The sequence below is a fragment of the Canis lupus genome, chromosome 35 (assembly GCF_011100685.1).
Source record: "Canis lupus familiaris isolate Mischka breed German Shepherd chromosome 35, alternate assembly UU_Cfam_GSD_1.0, whole genome shotgun sequence".
In the NCBI taxonomy this organism is placed as follows: domain Eukaryota; kingdom Metazoa; phylum Chordata; class Mammalia; order Carnivora; family Canidae; genus Canis; species Canis lupus.
Genome location: NC_049256.1, coordinates 4464552 through 4472125, shown reverse-complemented (window position 1 = coordinate 4472125; position 7574 = coordinate 4464552).

Genomic DNA, 7574 nt, shown 5'->3' with positions numbered 1-7574 from the left:
TGTTTTATTCTTGGCTTTTATGGGAGTATCTACTTTATTTATATTTATATTTTTTGAAGGTGTTATTTATTCATAAGGGACACAGAGAGAGGCAGAGACACAGACAGAGGGAGAAGCAGGCTCCCTGAGGGGAGCCCAGTGTGGGACTTGATCCCGGGACCCCAGGGTCACAGCCTGAACCAAAGGCAAATGCTCAAGCACTGAGCCCCCCAGGTGCTCCTGTAAGAGTTTTTAATAAGAATATCAAACATATATCTTCCTCCAATCATGAATGAGGTTTATGTCCATCTTTTTTTTTTTTTTAATTATCTTTCAAAACTTTATTTCCATGTGAACTGACTTCACATGTTTGGCCCATTGATTCCCTAGGGTTGTGTGGATGAGTAGGCACTTTGGTAGTTCCACACCACATTACAGTACAGATTAAGTTCCCTCATGGAGGGACACAAAAGACAGGGACAGAGATGGATAGAGATACAGAGACTCTGTGAGTTTGACTTATGTCCCCTGGATATGCTAGACATTTGGATATTGCCCAAGAGAAACATGCAGGGCATGAAAATATCAATCCTAACAAACCCAAATGGGCCAAACTACAGTTGTTTGGTCTCTCAAGCTTCTAAGACAAAGCGGTGAGTGCAGGGACCAACAAACTCTCTTCTTGGTTCTCTGGGGCTTGGGCTACTTCTCTAAATTCCCAGGAGCTAAGGTTGTATAATGTGGGCAGAGAAGGGGAAGTTTCCAGTCCAGAATGTGATGCTAATCTTGAAGTGTGAACCGGGTCCTGCTATTTCCTCCCTACCACCTGCTGCGGGAGCCAGTCCGCCACCTTCCAGGGCGATGAAATAAGGAAGTCCATTTGGACAAGACTCCCAGCTCCAGCGTTCTCTAAGCCTGTGCTTCTGGATCTCTTCTTGACAACAGGTGGAGATGGCATCAGGACAGCCTAGGGCCCCAAGGAGACGTGGGCTCCGCTGAAAAACGGTGAGGTAGAGGAAATTAGATCTAGTAATTCTTTTCTTTCCGTGGAAGGAGGAATTAGCATTTGTTAAACCCCAGTGCGGCCCAGAGACCGTGCTGGGCACTGCACCTGCATCTTTTTACTTAGTGCTCACAGCAACACGGGAAGGTCAATATTGATAAGAAAACTGCGGTTCCGAGAAGTTAGGCAACTTCACTTAGCCTTGTCCATTTAGTTAGTACAAGGCTGGCAGGGAAATGAAGCCAGAGCTCTCCACAGCAAGGCCAGAAGCGAGCGTGGGCGGGCCTGGGTGAAAGGCACGCACCCCCCTGCCCCCACTGCAAGGTGCACGGGCTCGGGGTCACCCCTGCCCTCCCAGCACAGCGGAAACAAGGGGCTGCCAGCGCCTTGTTCTTGCTTCTTGAAACATTAAGGAGGCTCTACTGACCGAAGCGGGCTGGAGGGAGAGGGTAGCTACCACCCAGAACTCCATCTCTCCAGGGAGGACGGCTTAGTGATGCCCCAGGGCCTGTGCCCCCTGGGACCCCAGCCTGGGCGGACAGGATGGAGCGGATTCGGGGGAGGAAAACGACTAGACTGAAGCCAAGCTGGTCCAGACCGGGGGGCTGGGATGGGGGATGCGAGAGCAGCTCTGCTGGGCCGGCGAAGCCCCGCCCCTTATCACAAGGCCCGCCCCTTTATCAACAGGCCCCGCCCCTTCCCACCAGGCCCGCCCCTCCCGCCCCCTTTCCCTCCAGGCCCCGCCCCCGTCCGCCCCAGGCCCCGCCCCCTCCGGCCCCGCCCCTTTCCCTCCAGGCCCCGCCCCCCGCCCAGCCCAGGGAAGGAGGGAGGAGAACCTGGGGCCCTGATTCTGCTCCCAGCCATCCTCTGGCTCCTGCGTGTGTCCCTGGAGAGCCCCGGGGCCCCAGGGGAGTCATTTGAGCTTTAGGAGAGGACAAGGAAGGACCACCAGGATCCAGGCATCTGCTGTGTGCCTAGGATTAGGAAACACGGCTGCGTTCTTCGGGGACTACAGTTGCAGGGGCCACAAGACCTCAATGGCCATTTTCTTAAGGCCGAGGCCTTGATTCCTCTGCAGAGAGAGCTGCGGAGTAGGAGCTGGGAAGGGTCAGGAGGGAAGGCTCCGAGAGCCAGGACATTATGTCCTTGTAGTAGCACCGTTGGGACCCAGAAGTAGGCACTGACTCGGGGAGAAGCCTGATGAGGCGAATCCTTAACAAGCGAGCAGCAGGGATCCCTGGGTGGCGCAGCGGTTTGGCGCTTGCCTTTGGCCCAGGGCCCGATCCTGGAGACCCGGGATCGAATCCCACATCGGGCTCCCGGTGCATGGAGCCTGCTTCTCCCTCTGCCTGTGTCTCTGCCTCTCTCTCTCTCTCTCTGTGACTATCATAAGTAAATAAAAAAAAAAACAAAAAAAAAAAAAAAAAAACAAGCGAGCAGCAACAGGGCCACATTGGTTGTGTTTGGCCAGCATTTATTCCGATTGGCCGCTGCTCAGGAGATTCTCACCACCACCCTGGGGCCTGGCCTCTGGCAGATGTGCTTGGTGGGCCCCCACCGCCACCCCAACACACTTCCTATGAAGCACCCTGTGCTTGGTCAGTGGGGCCTCCCAGAGGTAAGCTGAAGATTGCTGCCCAGGTTTGGGTTCCCAGGACAGAGCTCCGTGCTCCTCTCAGGCCAGAGCTGGGGGCAGCTGAGCTCCCAGGCAGGCATCTAGGTCATCAAAGCCAGGATGGAGTCCAGGACTGGGAGGGACTCAAGTGCTGCCAGGACAAGAATTGGGACAGGGCTCCAGGCTTACCTAGGGGCAAAGAGGCCAGGGCCTTGGCATGGCAGGTGGGTCCTCCGGGGTCCACCAGAAGACCCTGGTCTGGGAGTGGCCTGGCTGGGGCCCAAGCAAACTCTGCCCCTGAGTTGCCTGAGATTTCCCAAATCAAGATCCCGGGGTGCGCTCTGCTCAGTCACGTACATATGCAGAGCCCCAAGGCAGCCCAGTGGTAGGTGCCCGAGGTCTGTAGCCGGCCAGCCTGGGTGTGACCCTCTCTGTGCCCCCTACTGACTGGACCACTGCAGCTCTCCAAGCCCGATTTCCTCATCTATCAGGATGCCTCTCTCAAAGGATTAGGGTTGTGACCTACTTGGGACAACAGGGAACTGACAGTAAGAGCTTGATAAATGTTAGCTTCTGGGACCGTTTCAAGTTCATCAGATTGTTCTCTTCCTAAGGCATAGCTAAGGCCACGGAAAATGGGGAATGAAATCTTTTGTGGGCAGATGGTGAAGAAAAGAGGTGGAAGGACAAGGAGACATATATTACTTCATGAGTGCGGGGTCGAGGGCCGGGCTCCCTGAGCCAGGCTCCTGGGAGGCCATCTTGGGACAACCAGAGGGAGCGGAAGGGACGGTCACGGGCGGTTGGCGGCAGGGGCAGGAGAGGCGTGATGGCAAGCGACGAGGGAGCGGAGTCGAGCAGAGTCAGGTCTGACAGGCCTTCCTTCCTCCCTGCCCGATGGCGCCTGGGAGCCGCCACAGGCACCGGTCCCTCCCCTGGCAAGCGTGACCTCCTGCCTCGCGGCTGCCCAGCCTCGCCTGGCCTTCACCCTGCTTCGCAGAGTCCTCCGAGGGAGACTGAGAAGGCAGGAGAAGAGGCAGCTTCCTACGCACGCCCACTTCCCTGGGCCGTACAGCAGCCAAGCTTGTCCCCTCCAAGCCCGTGAACACCCTGCTGGCTCTACTGAGCAGGCCCCGTCCTTGACGACAGCGAACTGTCCCACACGCCGAATACATCTGTCTCTGTGCTCTGGTTCCAGAACCCCCAGCACGGATGCCCTCTCAAGCGAATGGCCCCTTTGCTGTCTATCTTTTAAAGAAACCACGTGAAGAAAACCCTTCACACAATGTCTTTTGTTTTGTTTTGTTTCTCTTTTCCTTTCTGAATGTCTCCTCTGCTTTGGCTATGCTTCTCCTGAGGGCAGAGGGCAACACTGCTGCCCAAATGCCCAGAGGTCTCCACGGCAGCGGAGGAGGAATTGGGTGTGGTCATTAGAGTCATTTGCCAAAAGTTTCTGCGTTTTCTCCTTTCTTGCACTTGGCAGGATTGGTCTTTTTTTTTTTTTTTTTTTTTTTCCTGGCTCCCCTCTGGGGCCATATGACCCGTTCTGGCCACTGGGTCACAGGTAGAAGGGACACACACACAAGAACACTAACTGACAGCTTGAGGTCCTCCAGAATTCTTTTTGTCGCTCTAACACGGCATCGGCGACATTTGAGATGACGGCTACTCCACTTGCCTGGGACCCTCGGTGCCCCTGCCTATCCATCACGGACAAACAGCCTGAAAACTAAGTGACTCTTTGCTAGTTTAGGCCACTGAGATTTGAGGGATTGTTTGTTACCCAGTGTACCCAAGCCAATCCTGACTGATATAATCAAACACTGTTTTTTCCCCCACCACACACCTTCACAGAAGCTGCTCATGAGAACTTTCGCCAGCGCTGCTGCAATGGCCAAAGAAGTGAAAAATGTGGTAGGACCTTGAAGACCTGTGATAACTTCCTCACTTTTCACATAAACTCAGAGGTGTCGTTTTGTGGGAAGGCCCTGAGCTTAGACTGATTTAAATCCAGGCTGTGCCTCTGATCTGCTAAGGAACCTTTCTTCAGCCACATACCTTTTCAGAACCTTATAAAAGACGGATAGTATCAGCTTGGCTTGTATTCACAAAACAGAAAACATCTATAAACTAGTGAAATATGTATGTGAAAGTGCTTTATAAATTTTAAAATAATGTGCACCTTAGCCATAAAAATATTGACTGTGTAATGCCTGATGATTCTTCTAGTTCAAAAGTTTCTGTAACTGCAGAAGAGTTTATTCAAGAGATCAAATCCAACTTTTATACTGGAAACCCATATTATAGGTGGAGAAAGTGGCTTGGACTGAGAAACAGCTCTGAATATGGGCAGAGTTACACATCAGATGTACTGGTCTAGCCCAAAGCCTCATGCCACAGGTGTTGATGAACCTGAAGTTCAGAGATTAATAAGCAAGTTGAAGTCACTTCTAGTTCTAGGCAAGATGGAGTAAGGATGACTGGGCTTGCCCTCTCAGGGAATGAACCATAAAACTGGACAATACATATGAACTAGCTGCTTTCAGGTATTGGATAGACAGTGCAAGGTTGTGATCTTTGAAAGAAAAGCCACACATGAGATGAGATCTATATTATAGCTGAGAGAGCACTTTCCAAGCTGCAGCACAGGGAAGAGGAGCCCAAGCAGAAAAGAGGAGTGTCCCTGGGTAGAACGGACCAAGATCAGAGTCTAAGGTTGTTGGAGCAAGTTGCATTTGCAGGACATGGTGCCACAGAACGGGGAGAAATATAGAAAAGTAGCTTCCAAAACATCCAGAGGAGTTCCTTTCCTTGGGTCTTTGACTGAATACTGAACTGAGCTGCAGCACAGGATGAGATTCTGTGAGACTTGGCAGAGAACAGACGGGTCATGAGGGCTGGACCAAGATTCCAGATTACATGGTGCTGCAATGGAATTAGACGGCGTTGTTAGATTTCTGGCCTTACAGAGTTAAGAAAGCCCTGCTGAACAACTAGGGCTTCTGGTTGAGAGTCCAGGAAGCCCAGGCCTTTAGGACTAAGGCTAATATAGCCCCAGAATAAGGGCTCCCTATTGATAAGGGTCCTTATTCTGGACCCTCCCTAACAAAACCTAACCTCATCAGCACCAAATAGCCACCAAGTAAGAAGAAAACTCAATTCTATTTAAAGGAAGACAACATAACCAACAATGTCCAGCATGGAATAAAAAATTACTAATCATAGGTAAGTAAATATGGCCCATAACCGGGGGAAAAAAGCAGTCAATAGAAACAGACACAAGGGATCCCTGGGTGGCGCAGTGGTTTGGCGCCTGCCTTTGACCCAGGGCGTGATCCTGGAGACCCGGGATCGAGTCCCACGTCGGGCTCCCGGTGCATGGAGCCTGCTTCTCCCTCTGCCTATGTCTCTGCCTCTCTCTCTCTCTCTCTCAATGTGTGACTATCATAAATAAATAAAAAATTAAAAAAATAAAAAAATAAAAGAAAAGAAACAGACACAAAAATGATGCCAATGTTGACATTAACGGCCAAAGATTGCAACACAACTATTGTAAATGTGTTAAAGGATTTAAGGAATACATGGCATAATGAACAAACAGATGTGAAAACCCAATAGATAGATACTCACACACACACACACACACACACACACACGGAAAGGAAATTCTTGAATAGAAAAATCTGAAATAAAAGACTTAGTAGATGACCTTAACAGTGGACTAGACATTGCCACAAAAAAATTAGTAAATACACTATGACTTTTACTCCAAAAAACTTCAGTATGCATTTAGTTTTGTTTTAAAACAAAACAAACAAACAAAAAAACCCCAACATTTTCTGGGCATCTGTGTGGCTCAGTCAGTTAATTGTTTGCTTTGGGCTCAGGTCATGATCCTGGGGTCCTGGGGTCGAGCCCCATTTTGGGTTCTCTGCTCAGTGGGGAACCTGCTTCTCCCTCTCCCTCTGCCCCTCCACCCTGCTTGTGCTCTCTCTCGTACTCTCTCTGGTGCATGCTCTCTGTCTCTCTCAAATAAATAAATAAATAAAGTCCTTAAAAAAAGACATTTTCCTACCTAATTATAATACCACATTCACACTTATCAAAAGAACAATTATTTCCTCACATCCAATCCACATTCAAATTGCCTTGTAATCCCGGAAATATCTTGGTTTTTTAAAGATTAATTTATTTATTTGAGAGAGAGAGAGTGAGAGCAGGAGAGCGACAGAGGGAGAAGGAGACTCCTCAAGCCGACTCCCTGCTGAGCACAGAGCCCCAGGACGTGGGGCTCCATCCCAGGGTCCTGCGATCATGACCTGGGTAAACCAAGACTCGGATGCTCAACCAGCTGAGCTACCCAGGCGCCCCTGGAAATATCTTTTATGGTTCTTTTCTTCTCACGAGAACCCATTCATGGGTTAGGCATCATATTTGATTTTTATGAGTCTTAAAACTCTTTTATTACAGAACAGCCTCTCTGAACACCCCACTTCCTTCATTTTCTGAGACATTGAGAAGAAGAGATCATTCTTGTACCATGTCCCGCAACAAGATTGCCGTTGGTACTCATCCTAGTGGGGTTCGGCTCAAGTAGGCTAGGGAGAAGAAAAGGTACGCAAAATAAGCTCCTGCTGGAACTTTATGACTTTAGCCCCTAATCAGCCGGCGATGCCCCACTACCCACATTTCACTTAGCAAAATATCACATAGGCTTTGTTCAGTGTCCATGAATACATTTCTCTGGCATCTTCATATCTTAGTAGTCAATCTTATTACCTTTTCTTTATACCTTCTCCCCCTCCTTCTGTCGTGCACTGAACGTCTTCTCGGCACTAAAATTACATAAATACTCACCTATATTTTTCTTTAGAGTTTTAATAGTTTTGTTTTTTATATTGATCTATTTTGGAGTTTATTTCCAACTGGCATACGAGAAGCCAAAATTTTAAGCTAATAGGCTTTTGTGTTTCTTAA